Genomic DNA, 12,874 nt, shown 5'->3' with positions numbered 1-12,874 from the left:
GAATTTTAGTAGTTCGACTGCAACCCTCTCTTATATTCATAAAGTACCTTAAGAACCACAAACAAAAGAAAATCCAGCTTATCACCAATATAATTCTGGAACTTATGGCTAAGGGTAACGTCTTTGGTTTTAGATGAACCAGGTCATGCCATATATATTTTGAGACCACAATTTGTCCCCACAATAATTTCAAATTTACTTATAAGCCATGTTATACGTAGCCTGGCTTCATCCCATTTCATAAACTAAGGAAATAGTACACTGTATTCTGCATAGGGATGTAAATGCCCACTTATCAAACAAGGTGACTAGCATTCAGTGTGACGTAAGTTGGAAACTGGAGGAGGAATGAGACCCACCAGTGCACCGAGTACAGCATGGAGAAAAGTAAACGTGGAGATCCAAGTTGAAACTAGCAATGTTTTCCCATTAATAAAGAGACATCTATAATTAACAGGCTTTCAAGGGTATTCAGCCATGTATTACAGCATCACACCTCATAAAACATTCATCCAAAAGCCATACCAGGAAAGCACATGCCAGCTCGATAAGCACATGCAGAGAACTGGAGAGGAAAGAGAAGCCTTTGAAGTGAGACACCCACTGTGCTACACAGATGACCAAGTATGAAAGGCAGCCATGACTGCTAAATAATAATAGTAACAATAAAATGGAGAAGGAAATGTAATATTAGGAATGTTAAGATTAAATTATGTTACTAAATAAGTTAAAGAATGTTCCCAGAGAAGTAAACACATTTCCAGAAAATATGTGTGCAGATATAAAGAGTTAACACAGATGCAAATAAGGGCAAGAAAATCTACCTAAAATATTTTGCACTTTTAAATTTATATCAATCATGCTAATGAAAGCAAGTAATATAATAATGTACATGTAACAAGGTAAGAATATTTCAAAGCCACAGTCATTTAAAAAGTATATCAATGACCCAGGAATACACAAATATGCCACGTGAACAAACTAGAGATCTCAGAAAGAGAGCCGTTTAAATGTGCATGTATATGCCAGAGGTAGCACCAAAAAATCTGTGAAGAATGGACTGTTTGGTAAGTAGTGGTGGGGAAACTGGCTCACAATATAAGCAGTTTAAAAAAAATAAAAATAGGTTTTTACCTCATGGCTTAAATTCCAAATAGTTTAAAAAACGCAAATACGAATAAGACTATAAAGCTAATGAAGTAAGGAGAGACTATATTGTGAGCCCAGAATAGAAAAGGATTTCTTAAATAACTCAAAATGCGTAGACTGCAATATTGAAAATTGGTGGGTTCAACTACATGAAAATTTATTTGTTGTTGTTAGTTAATGAAATGTGCATAGACAAAGTTATCAGGCAATTGACATACTAGGAGAAAATATCCCTGATAACTAAAGGTAAGAGATTAAGTTCTAGAATATACAGGGAACTCCAAAAGAATTCTTTTAAGGAACCTCTTACAAGAAAAAGGCAAGAGACTCAATTCACAGAAAAGGAAAATTAAAAAGTAAGCCTGGGACATAAACCTGACAACCACCTGCACGGTTCCTAGTACAATTAGTATGCTCATCTCCTAAGATCCAGCAATACCGCTTTGGACAAAATTGTCTCAAGAAACTCTCACCAATAGATCTTATATACCTAGTCTCCTTGAGAAGCAAATACATACTGCATAAAAGCCAAAGATATTAAAAGGTTGACTCTATATGTCTGTATTCCTAAAGTCTGCATAGTCTATGTGGTTTTAACTGAACCTTTGCTGAAAAGGTAGGTAACACTAAACGAAAGATTCCCATTTCTCTTTATAGTTGAGCTTAAGGACAGAGAAAGCAGCAGATGTAATGAGGGGAGTGTTTTAGTGTGGGGACTGACAAACATGGATTCGAGTCTCCTTATGGGGTGTTCACTTAGTAAGTCATATAAATGTTTGATCAATCTGTTGTACACCAGAAACTAATGTAATATTGTATGTCAACTGTAATTAGAATTTTTTTAAATTAAAAAACATTTTTTTAAAAGAAAAGACAACCATAAAAAAAAGTTACAATCTCTGCCTGCCTTAGTTTCATCATCTATGAAATGGGGACATGACCTACCCTGCACAACACCGGAAGGATCGGAGATAGTCCATGTAAACTGTCTAGCACAAACAAGGTGCTCCATAAGTAGGAAGTGATTTTTTTTTTAACCAGGAAAAAAGAACATCACTCACTAACCCTAAGAGACTTTGGCGCTCTGCCTACCCCATCTTAAACAGAACACCCAAGCCACGGCAACAGGCATGGAAACCAGAGACTGACTGATTCAATATTAACTAACGTGTCAGTTTTTTCCACTACAGAATAGGGGAATAAATCATCTCTCTCCTTCCATATATTTATTGAAAACTGAAAAAGTTATGGTTGGGAAGTGTCTTTTAGCTTCTGGGAAATGAATGTAAGGCTGCTGGCGGTGGTAGTTGTGACAGCTTTTATTCTGCAAATAGTGTCAGAGTCCTGACTCTACAAATATAAGGCAGGGATGTGCACAGAAGTACTGTAGAGAGCATGCTCTTAGAAGAAACGCAGTTCCCGTGACTGAGTAACTGCAAGACCTCCAAAGTGACCATGAAGAGCAAGTAACCCAGAAACCAGAGCAGATCCAAAGTCAGGACTTGACACACCATGTATTTAATGTACAACAAAGAGGGAAAATTCCACCTGGGAATCTTGATAACCTGATGGCTAACACACAGCACATTTTACATCACCTGTTCAGTAGTTTCAGCAGGGAGCGGTTGTTTTACTGTGGTCCTACCTGAGGACTTCAGGGTCCTGGCAGAGGTCTACAGCCTTAATCTGTCTCACACATGTATGTACTACTATTTTACAAATACAGGAAGATGCTGTGGTCATTAGTTACAATAAATATTCAGTGGAGTGATATGAAATAGTCACTTTGTCATTAAATATTAGCAATCATCATAAATAAAAAGTAAGACTTTAAACAAGTCAAAAGCTTTGAAATCTTCGAGTATTAAATAAAAGCTTCCTGGTTTTTGTAATGATGGAGAACCATGGCTTTTAAAGTTTACAATTTCCAACCGAAGATAATTTCTATTTCATAACAAACATGAAAGAAAAGAAGGGATTCGAAAAATGAAAATCCTACCACACATATTATCCCCACCCCTAGTCCTCTCTTGGCCATAAACTTTCCCTTGGCATTTAACATCAAAGCTAGTTACCCTTTCTTTGTGAGTTCACAAGCCATTGCCAGTGCCCAAAACAGACAGAAAAGGTAGTGCACTGTGTATTAAGAAAATATACATTATCATTTCGTTCCTCACTTATAAAACCAAGGTCACTCACTATATTCCTCCCCTACGTTCTCCTCCTTCTCCTGATGCTTTAACACTATTACATAAAGGGGAAGTTATAGATCACTATAACACTCCCATTGTTGAAGAGAAAATAAATATTTTACCCAGCACTTTCTGGTCCAGTGAAAATGTACCCCAAACTTTATTTATAGTCTTCTCAGTACAATATAGACCCCTAGATAAAGAGAGCCTTAACTTGAAGCACCACAAAGATAGGAAAAATAAACTTTTTATTTGAGGAATATTACAAAAATATTTAATATTATATAATTCTAAGTGCACATGGGCTTGCCCATGTCTTTCTGTAGTATCAGTTTTTCGGTGGGTTATCCTGAACTAGGGTGGGAGTAGGGAAGCTATGTCTAGGGTGGTATGATATTATGTATAATAGGCAGGTATGGGGAACATCATATACATCATTTATTAATTTGTGATTTCTTTCCTGGGATAAAAATTTTCCTACAGATAAACCAGCAGTGTTGTTTTTTATTATAAAAAGTTAAAATATGCTAATCTGACCCTTCAAAAAGATACTGTTCACTAAAGCCTGAATAAGATTATCTGTAAATGAAAAAATGTCACATTAGAATTTTGGCAGCTGAAAAAAATAATCAGACTTTTGTTCAAGTCCCAGCATCTCCATTTACTAATATGACCACTGACAAGTCACGTTTTATCAACCTCGGTTTCCTCTCTCCATAAAATGAAGCAAATAAATCCTACTTCACCAGACTGTTATAAGGAGTAACACATTATAAATGAACTATAGAAAATGTGCTCTGTAAACACAAAATCAGAATCTAAAGACCAGCTATTATTATTCCTGGGTTATTATGTAGTTATTATTAAATTCTGCTAGAGTGGGAGCAAATCCTGTTCCTAAACAGAGGACAAGTTTGGAGGGTTACGAAGGCTGTTCTATTTTATCTTGAAACAGAGTAACAGATGCTGAAGGTAGTCCTCAAATAAATTAATGAACCTGGGTATAAAACAGAGGCAACATGCTATGGTTGTACAGGTCTTTCAAGGGTCTCTCTTAATGACTGGTTTTCACTTTTAATCTCATGATGTACTTGGCAAGAGAAGAGGGATAAACATGAACAGTTTACGGTTAAATTCAAATTTAAGGAGCCCACGTCTATGTATCTAGAAAGTGATGAGATTAATTGCTCAGTTCTCATAGTGTATCTTGGCTACTTACTAACACAATTATGCCAATTACTGATAGCATCATAAATGCTCAAAGCAGCTGCATTTTAAGAAGAGATTAAAGTTCTAAAGGGCTATTGGAATAATGGGATCTTATCATTCAAATTACCTCCATATTGCTTATAGGAAAAAGGAAAAGGAAGGGAGGGAGGGAGCAGTACAAATTTACCAGCCTACCTGGCTTCAAAAGATTCTCCTTTCAAAGCAAAAGTTATGCAGTAAATATATCTTATTATAAAACTTTCAAGTTAGAATGGTACAGTCCCATTCAACATCATGAATTTAAATATCACAGCTAACCCTGCTTCCTGAAGAAGCTTGGTGGCCCAATGAGCGGAAAGAGCTAAGACCATGTAGTACTGTCATGACTTCCCTCCCTGCTACAGAAAGATACCCTTCTTTGAAGAATCGCACTTTCCTTCCTACGAGTAATTTGCTCACATCCCTTCCTCCAAAATAGAGTAAGAAGATGCTACTTGCTTTAACACTGTTCCAACATTTAACCTGAGGCCATACCATCTTCTCATCAAACTGATTCTTCTCAGCCATCCCACCTCCCTAGGGCCCCTCCACAGAGTTTCACCAGGTAGATAAACAGAGGTGGAGGGACAAGCTGGGCTTTCATTGGACTTAGTCTGCAGAGACAGGACCTGCCAGGGGAATGAAGCAGCAAAACCTTCTCCCCCAGCGCGTTGCTTTCCACCTACGAACATCGGAGATGGAGCAAGCTATGGATGTGAAATTACAATCCACCGAGTGAATCTCACAAAGTCATTCTCAGTTTTACTCGGATGGCAAAATGGGATGGAATGAATAAAGATGTCTGGCTCCTACCTTTAAAAGTGCCCTCTGTCTCAGCAAGGGAGCCTGGCTGAGAAACCACTCTGGAGTTCACAAGCCAGACACCAGACTAAACACACCTCAGAACGAGCTGCCCCTCATTCTGGGTGGCTACCTTTCCGCTGTGCGTCCGCATCACCAATGCCCTCAGCTCCCGAGGTCCCGGCTCTCCCCAAACAGGCAGCCGAGAGCGCGGAACTCCTGTTTCACCGGCTGGAGAGGTGGGGTTTCTGAGCCTGGACCCCTAGACTGTGGCTCACCCTTCCACCTTCCACTTCACCTACAGTTCATCCCTTTCCTTCCTGGCACCCTTACCCTCAACGCGCACCACTCCGAGTAATACCCAAGCCTCCCAGGGCAGTTATGTATGATAAGCCAGGCCAATGAGTGAGGAACAAAGAGCCGCTGCTTCAAGCAGCTGGAGGAAGAGGAGGAGGAAGAGAGGACAGCTGGGGACTCCTGGACACAGGCGCCCAGCCTGGAAAGCGCCTGCCTCGGGTAGATCCCGCTCTCCCGCTCGGGGTCAGCGGCGCGGCGCTGCGACAGAGTTTGACAGAAACCCTTGGGGGAGAAAGCAGGACGTGGGGCGCCACCAAGAAAATGCACGCAGGTCCCGCTGCAGCTCGGAGCTGGAGATCCGGCTCCGCGGCGCCCGGGCGGCGGCCAGTGACAGCCCCGCGCCCGCCCGCAGGCTCCCGCCCCGGCCCCACGCACCTGGACCAGGCGGCCACCCTGCTCCCTCAGGGCGCTCTCCGAGGACTCGGCTTCCGGTGGGCTCCGCAGGCTGCAACCCGCGGCGACACGGAGACTTCACTCCTCCATCCTGGGACCCGGCAGCACGTTACAGACAGCCGTGCACTTCCTGTTTGAAAACACAGGGGAGAGAAAGAGCGAGAGAGAACCCAGTGTTGGCAGAGTGGAGGGAGGGGCGCAGGCCGGCGGGGAGGGCGCCCGAGGGGGCTGCGGGTGGCGTCGCCTCTGCCCTCCTCGCCATGGTGGGCACCGAGCGCCGGGACCCGCCACACCAGCGACCCCCGCGAGCTGGCTCCCCAGGGCCCGGGCCTCCCCCTGCCGGCCGCCTGGCCACCCGCCTAGCGCGCACGGAGCCCTTCCGTTTCCAGCCCCTGCCGAGGTCTCCCCTCCCCACATGTACCTAAGTCAATCCGCTACGGGCTTCCTCCCCGGGCTCTGAGCGCGGTCTGCCTTCGTTTTCACCGGTTCCTCTCCTCCCCCACCCCCGCCCTTGGAAAAAATATCGCCTTAGGGAAGGTGTAAAGACAAGACTGAGCCTTCGCAGGGGAGTGGAGGCTGGGTTTATGCAAAATTTTAAAGTTAACAGCTACATCCCAATATATCCCCTCCAGCCCCTCTGCTTTAAGAGCTTCAGGATGGGAAACTACTTGTCTTGTGCCGAGATGACTCAAAAGAGTGTGCACACAGCTGCCAGGAACTAAGGGGGGAACGTATTCCGGGTTCCTAGGATCTCTCCTCTCGGGATCCTAACCCCAACACTTACATATACCAGTTTCACACAAAAGACCATCGTGTAGTGCATTCTTTCAGTATTTCTTTGTGCATGAATCACGGAGCAGTTCCAAAGTTCTGGGTTTATGTTCATTTTGTTAACCTCTGACTTAGGTGAACTTCAGGGTAGTGTTTAAACATTAGTAAACAGATGGTTTAAGAGTCTGCCATATCCAGAGTGTGCCAGCGTCAGGAGTTTGAGAGTTTGTATGTGTTCAGTGCCTGGTTCTGGGCTACAGGTGTGGAGGGCTTCATGGGTACCCTGCCTGGCCTTACACACACACATTTATCAGGTTACAGGGCTGTCTCCAAAAAACAGCTCCTTTCCTCATCAAGCTGATGGCATAAATAAAAGTTATTCATGTCTCAAAACTAAACACGGAGAAGAGAACATCAAGGATGATTATTCTACATTAAAAAGCTAAATTGTGATTGAACTGATAGACATAAAGCTCCTACTCAGTGCTAGACAGCACCTCGTTTTAATCTCCTTAGTCTAAACCAGCGGTTCTCAACCTGTGGGCCGAGACCCCTTTGGGGGTCGAATGACCCTTTCACAGGGGTCGCCTAAGACCATCGGAAAACACATATATAATTACATACTGTTTTTGTGATTAATCACTATGCTTTATGTTCAATTTGTAACAATGAAAATACATCCTGCATATCAGGTATTTACATGACGATTCATAACAGTAGCAAAATTACAGTTATGAAGTAGCAACGAAAATAACTTTATGGTTGGGGGTCACCACACATGAGGAACTGTATTAAAGGGTCGCGGCATTAGGAAGGTTGAGAACCACTGGTCTAAACACTTCCCAACAGATCTGTAAAAGTCCTACCCCCATGTTCCCAACTGAGGAAACAGGGTCCGAGAAGTTCAGTAACTGTCCCAACGTCTCCACTACAAAGTGGTCAAATAACAGGTCTTTCCTAAGCATAAAATCTGGGCTATTTCCTCTACCCTGGGCTAAATCTCAAAACAACAGTGAGTTCTGGGAGAAAAAGCAAGCCCAGTGACCATCCATTCCTTTATCTCCGAAGGATCCTGAAATTTACATGCTATCATTCTGTAGGAGTCAGGTTCCTGACCCACCTGAATGAATAATGTGTACCTTGATTACTCGAGCAGAGGACAGTGTGATCTTTCTCATTATCTGCTACTGGCTCTGTCAGCCTTTTCAGAATTACTCGGTGGCAAAAGTTCAAAAGGTTCTAGGATAGCTACTCATATGCCAAGGTACAAAGTCTGTCCAATTTAGAACCTAATCAGCTGACTAATATTTGTTTCTTGAATTCTTTTTCTCTAACTGGGCCTTTTTAAGAAGAAGGGGGGGGGGGAGACAAATGCCTGCCCTCAACTTTTACTGAAACTGTCGAAACTCTCTCATTTTCCATTTCTTTCTGCTTTAGCACTTACTTTACACTCACTTGTCAGCAGCATGCTTCTATTCTCCCGACAAGCCATGAAACGGAGCACATATTAAAAGATGATTAAGATTCTTGGCAACGGTGAGACCCCAGACACTGGTACAGTGAGCAAGGTGAGTGCTTTTGTCTGGTCTTCTGATGACTGCACCGCACTTGCCCTTCCCCATCGCCTCACTGAGCAGCACAGGCTCTGGAGTTGTAGGACATGCAGGTGAGAGGCAAGGGCAAGGCCCTCACGTGTGATTGGCAGGACTGGGCAGGGGCAGAGATGCATTCCCAACCTTCACATTCTAATGAGGGCTTATTACTACTAACAACCTCCTGTGGGTTCTTAGCATCCTTTTAGGGTCCAGCTCTGCCTCTGCTGCCTCCTTTATCCTTCTCACACTCCCTTGCTTACCCTGCACCTTTCTTTGTCTTTCTTCAAAAATGTAATGCTTCCTCCTAAAGCATTGCCATTTTTTTCCCCACAAGGAGGGCATTTAGCTCAAAACTTCTCTCTCAGCTCTCTCATTTTAATAAATGTTGTCAATAATTACGTTTTTAAAAATGCAACTCTATTTTAAAAGACCTTTTGGTATTCTGGCCTTCATTTCTGTTACTCATTATAACTCCAAGAGCCCAGAAGAAAAACCTCTGAAGACAAATGAGACTCTTTTAAAAAGCAAAGGTAGCGTGTTTAAATTCACCTGTATGAATTCCAAAGTTCACAGTTAGGATAATACATCACTCCTAAGTTCCTGACATGTTTCCTCACAACCATAGGGCCCGACCATCATGTCATACTTTCCCAGTTTATCTAGTCTCCTGCCCCTTCTGTATTTCACGGGAAAGTATTTCATCCTTACCACCATTGAGCAGAAAAATAAAACATTAAATTCACCACCACGTAGGAAGAGAAAAATTATGCTCCCAAGTAAGCACAAATGATACACAACAGATAAAAGTGATTCTGGAAGAACATTGGAGGTTCATTTTGAAAGTCTCCATTCCCTAAGTACCATAGTCCATGGATGAAGGCAGCAACATTGTAAAGCCAATTTTAGAGGCTCCAAATTAAGTGACGAGATAGCTTTCCTGAGGACTAACGTGTGTGGAAGAAGAGATGATAAACTCGTATCTGAAACGCTGCTGCTTATCTTTCTTTATCTTAGAAAGACCTTCCTTTAAAATGGTTAAAAATGTTTGCCTCAAGATTTCTCTGTATGAGGATTCTTGGCCATTACTATAGTTGGATTTTACAAAAATGAAAAATGACAAACTGTTCGGTGACCTAAGAAACTGCCTCTCTGTCCTAGCAGCCTTCAAATGGGTGTCCCTGTCTGTCTTCATTTCCAGGGTAGCTCGTGCAATAGGCTTTCCTGTGATGGAGGTCTCTGGCACTGGCACCCCCCCCACTCTGGCCTTGGCTAAACCTGGGCCATGGCTTTTAAGGAAGATGTCCTCAGAGCCAACTGGCTGGCTCGACTGGCATTTGCCCACAGAGGGTCATTAACCGTCTTCAAGGAGCCAGCGTGTCCTTTCCCAAGGCAAAAATGTAGCAAGGGGTGCAAATCATCTTATTATAAAAATCTGCCGGCAGGATGGTTTCAGCTTCTTTCTGGGAACAGAGTTTCTTGGTGTTGAGCAAGTTGAGAAGGAAAGCACTCCTTAGAGCACCGCCACAGCAGGGCTTGGAAGACCAAACCACAAGGTAGAAACTCAGGGCCAGGGTGGCACCAGGTCTGTGCTTGTACATCCCTCAGCTCAGTGCCTCGGTTTCCTCAGCTTCCAAATACCCAAACTCACCCATGCTGCACAGAATTAGCGACACCTACATGGGGTCCCTCACCTGCCCTGCCCCACTGAATTCTCAGCACTGCCTTTGCAGGGAGAAGTCATCATCTCTGACAGAGGCAGCAGCCGAGATCACAGATGTTAAGTCGTTTTTTTCAAAGCAGTAGGTAATGGAGCTCAAATTCACCCTGGGTCTGTTCTTTCTCCTCTTAATTGGAGAGATCAGGGGGTGCATTTTGGCTGTGCCACACATCTTTTACGCAGAAGAATCTCCCTTTCAAAAAACAACTTGTAATGCTCTTTTTCAACTGCATCATGTTACTTCATCACCTTGCCAAATTTTTGGAGAGTATAAACTATAAACATGTATTTTGCAACAGGCCAAGTTATTTTAAGTTCTAGGAATATAAGTTGATATAGATTGGGTTAAATATGCAGCTGAATATTATTTTATATAATAAATAAGACAGATACACCTGGGCCATGGCTTTTACGGCAATCCATTTGATCAATCCATCCAACTGTGAAGGATAAAATCTTAACACAGGTTTTCCAAGTTTCCCCTCTCATTCTTCAGTCAGTATGCAAATACACATGCAAAGTGGGCCATACTGACTAATGGACTGTGATTTCATAAGCATTACTATGAAAGAATAGCAAGAAATCACCAACGTTTGACTAAATGCAAATACCTGTACACAATTTAGAGTATTCAAAATGTTCTTGGCATAGACTGCTAGCAACGAACAGCCTCAGGCTATTTACTGGCTGTTGATCGTGATGTGAGTTGTGTAGACTAAACATTGTCCTATAACACATTTCTCTTTGGAAGGCATGTTTTGTCTATTCATCTTCTGTAGTGGATATTTCTGTTCCTTTATTAAAATATATTTAAAATTCTCTTTAGGCATTCATTTAAAAATAATATATTAAAAGTCCAACAACTTAAAAGGATTGGTCCTAACAAGTCAAAGAAATATAATGTTCATTACTAAAAAAAATAAAAATAATAATGTTCTTTAAAAGGATTTAAAAACATATAAATATTTCCTGGCCAGTTGGCTCACTGGAGCATTGTCCCATAGACCGAAAAAGGTTGTGGGTTAGATGCTCAATCAAGACGAGTACAGGAGGCAACCAATCAATGTCTCTCACATCTGTGTTTCTCTCTCTCCTCTCTAAAACATATCTTCAGGTGCGGATATATAACTACACATTTGTACAATTACACATCTTAAGGTAGCAAAACAGGAGTTATCAGGGAGTAAGTCCCACACATCACTGTAACTGAATATATCTATTCTGAACTGTAATGGAATTTTAATGAAGAAAGCAATTTATGAATAATTTACGGTGGCAAAAATCAGATAATTTGATTTTTCATTTGCCTGCAGTGAAATGGCTAAGACACACAGCATGAAAGAGAAACAAAGTACCTGCAAAATCCAGAAACATTATTACAAACTTGTGAAAGATTATTTACAAAATATTATATTGGTTATATTAGTTTCAAGTGTGTAATATAGTGACTCGACATTTTTATACCTTACAATGTAATCACCCCACCATTTCTAGTAATCATATTCGTTAATTTTTAAACTGAATCTAGTGAAACAAACTCAACCACTTGATGTGTATTAACTCGTTTTTTCCAGATGACAACCCTATGAGGTAGAAATTATCATTTCCTCCATAGTACAGATCAGAAAAAGACACAGAGATATGAAGTCATTTGTCCACAGTAACATTGCTAGCAAATATCTGAACTTGAGCAGCCTGGCTGGCCACAGAGTATATTTTTGATCAATTCATTTTATTATCATTCTTGCACAACTGGATTGGGCTTGCTTTCTCCAGCATGAAGGTCCTGGGGAATAGACCCATAGATATGACAGAGGAGCAGAGTGGCTCCTGGGATTTCTTTTTTGCAACAAAAATGTAACCACTGGTTGTAGGGAATCGGAGATGCAGAGTCTACTGTATGTTGCTTAGTAAAGAAATATTGAAAAAAAAAAGGAAAATATATTTGCAGAAAAGAAAAGCCATGACAAAGGACTGCTTCCTCACCTGGACCAGAATCTGAAAGGCTACAGGACTATCTGGCTGCAACACAACTGAATTAGCAAGGAAATGGAATGAAATGAACCATATGTACTCTGATCTTGGTGAAGCATTTGATACAGTTTTTCAAAAATATATATATTTTATTGATTTTTTACAGAGAGGAAGGGAGAGGGACAGAGAGTTAGAAACATTGATGAGAGAGAAACATCAATCAGCTGCCTCCTGCACACCCCTACTGGGGATGTGCCCGCAACCAAGGTACATGCCCTTGACCAGAATCGAACCAGGGACCCTTCAGTCCACAGTCCGACGCTCTATCCACTGAGCCAAACCGGTTTCGGCAAAAAAAAAACAGTTTTTTTCTAAGCCACAAGTATATGCTGCACTCGAACAGGTAACAGTAATTTAACAAGCTCCACGGAATCACAGAATAACAGAAATCACAGAAAGGGGGGCGTGCAACTATCTTGATGAACAGAAATGTTCTAATAACGCTTGTGCTTATTTACATAGAAACACTGAGCTGCTGAGCTTCACAGCAGAACAAGGGACAGTTAGCCAAACCCACCAATGACCACTTTCATGGGGAGATGAAGACTTGGGCGACAGATGGCCTTCAGGTTTTGGACATTATATATAGGCCTGTGCTGCCCAATCGCAGAAGACTG

At 41.9% G+C, this 12,874-nt stretch overlaps 1 protein-coding gene across 10 annotated transcripts in view; it reads right to left on the bottom strand.

Moving 5' to 3' along the window:
* The window catches only part of LRRC8D (leucine rich repeat containing 8 VRAC subunit D), a 117,848-nt gene that overhangs the window by 87,365 nt on the left and 17,609 nt on the right, over window positions 1–12,874 (bottom strand). For 4 of the 10 annotated variants that reach the window (XM_023757629.1, XM_023757627.1, XM_023757630.1 and 1 more), the window contains exon 2: window positions 6,123–6,270. The gene's annotated coding sequence lies outside the window, so the exon portion shown is untranslated. Of the gene's footprint in view, window positions 1–6,122; window positions 6,271–6,561; window positions 6,824–12,874 lie in introns of those variants that run through there. The other 6 variants (XM_023757631.1, XM_023757626.1, XM_014459575.2 and 3 more) reach the window with 4 other exon arrangements.

The sequence above is a fragment of the Myotis lucifugus genome, unplaced genomic scaffold (genome assembly GCF_000147115.1).
Source record: "Myotis lucifugus unplaced genomic scaffold, Myoluc2.0 scaffold_110, whole genome shotgun sequence".
NCBI lineage: Eukaryota > Metazoa > Chordata > Mammalia > Chiroptera > Vespertilionidae > Myotis > Myotis lucifugus.
The sequence above is the reverse complement of the archived record's forward strand: the minus strand, read 5'-3'. Positions and strand labels throughout refer to the sequence as shown.